Consider the following 2468-nt stretch of genomic DNA (forward strand, 5'->3'; position numbering starts at 1 on the left):
GAAGAAGAAGAAGAAGAAGAAGAAGAAGAAGAGGAAGAACAACAAGAAGAATACTATACGGAAGGAAGAAGAAGAAACGCGAGGGCCGCGTGAGGGACGGTGCATGCCACAGCAGCGGGAGGCGAAATAGGCGCCGCTGCGGTGGAGACGGTGTGTCAATAGAGGGCGCTACGTTAGAGAGGAGTGTCGTTAGGGGGCGCCACTCACCGGTAGAAGCTCCGATAACACCTATGAGAATAGGAGGGATGCTCATACTATATAAATGACGCTACGATAGTAAGAAGGTGTCGTAAGGGGGCGACATTCACCGGTAGAAGCTCCTATAGGTGGTGTACAACAGTAAGCGTCCGCAATTGTTCACCGTTGCACTATTTCGTCTCTAGAAAAGGCCTTTTTTGGCATTGTTTTTCGCCGAAATTCGGCACTAGAGTGCAATAATTTGCATTACGCACGCAAGTTAGATGCCTCGTGGACGTCTAGAAAGCATTAGAAGTACAATTATTCGTGTTGCGTAATTGTGCCATTCCAGCTAGTGGCGTAGCCATGATCGCCGGTCGGCCATTTTTGTGTATGAAACGGGAACCGAATACTCTGTAGAAATTCGCATCATAGAGCTGGCAAAAGTTTCGAGCGGAGCATAGAGCACGAATCTGTAGTTATTTAACATGAATAAAGTGTATGTTTTGTAAGCGCAGTAACAGTGTGCGTATTTTTAATTAATTTTTGTTCGATGCTTATTCAGGCCTGCAGTCTATGGACGCCCTCTACTGTTGTTCAACACCTATATCGACTATGAGTATAGGAGGGATGCTCATACTATATAGAGGGCGCTACGATAGGAAGAAGGTGTCGTTAAGGGGCGCCACTCACCGGTAGAAGCTCATATGGCGTCTATGAGTATAGGAGGGATGCTCATACAATATAGATGGCGCTACGATAGTAAGAAGTAGTCGTTAGGGGGCGCCACTCACCAGTAGAAGCTCTTATGGCGCCAATGAGTATAGGAGGGATGCCCATACAATATAGAGGGCGCTACGATAGTAAGAATGTGTTTTAGGGGGCGCCACTCACCGGTGGAAGCTCCTATGGCGCCTATGAGTATAGGAGGGATACTCATGAAGATGCAGCCAGCAGCAGCTATGAACGACAGCGCCCTTGCTCGGCCGGCAGACCTCGCCGACAAAACGCGCTGAAAGTAGACCTGCGGCCGGAAAGCTAGCAATTAGGTTCAGCTTTATGTACAGTGTTTATATAGGCTTTATTATTAATATACAGTGTTTATATAGGCCTTATTATTCATATACAGTGTTTATATAGGCTTTATTATTCATATACAGTGTTTATATAGGCCTTATTATTAATATACAGTGTTTATATAGGCCTTATTATTCATATACAGTGTTTATATAGGCTTTATTATTCATATACAGTGTTTATATAGGCCTTATTATTAATATACAGTGTTTATATAGGCCTTATTAATCATATACAGTGTTTATATAGGCCTTATTATCCATGTACAGTGTTTATATAGGACTTATTATTCATGTACAGTGTTTATATAGGCCTTATTATTCATATACAGTGTTTATATAGGCCTTATTATTCATGTACAGTGTTTATATAGGCCTTATTATTCATATACAGTGTTTATATAGGCCTTATTATCCATATATACATGTTTAATATAGGCCCTTATTATTTATTTACATGCGTTTAATTATAGTTATTATTCCATAACAAAGTGTATATATAGCCTTTATTTTCATTAGTACATTGTTTATATAAGCCTTATTAGTTCATACACGACAGCGAGACCCAGGGTGCCGGCCGACCTTCGGACACAGGGTGTGTGCAGTGAGTCCACAACCCACACCACGTACACCATAATAACCACCGCCTCAATATACATGTAGCAAAAAGCCCGCCAAAACCACCGTTTATATAGGCCTTATTATACAACAATTAAGTAAATATATATATCCATTATTAATTCAATCCACACCCCACCCAGCCTGATACAGTTTTCATAACTGCTCATTATCATCACTCAAACTCAAGTGGTTTATATAAAAAGAAAACATTAAGATTTCATCATTTACAAATATAAATAAATTAGTACACGTTTTATATATGCTTTATTAAATGTAAAGTGTTTAAATATGCTTTATTATTCATCATACTAGTGTCGTTTATATTACATTATGATTTCATGTACATAGTTTATAATAGGCCTTATTACTTCATATACAGTGTTTTATATTACCTCCTATTATTTTGTACAGTGTTTTATAGGCCTTGTTATTAATATACAGTGCTTTGTAATATGCCATAGTTATTTATGTAAAGTGTTATAATAGGCTTCTATTCATATGGCTTCTAATAACCCTCACACTTCCCTCCTCAACCTCTCCCCCTGCATACCAAGTCCCCCAACCCCTCTCCCCAATTCCTTCGCAACCCTCTTC

Source organism: Priapulus caudatus, unplaced genomic scaffold (assembly GCF_000485595.1).
Source record: "Priapulus caudatus unplaced genomic scaffold, Priapulus_caudatus-5.0.1 Scaffold3768, whole genome shotgun sequence".
Taxonomy (NCBI): Eukaryota; Metazoa; Priapulida; class Priapulimorpha; order Priapulimorphida; family Priapulidae; genus Priapulus; species Priapulus caudatus.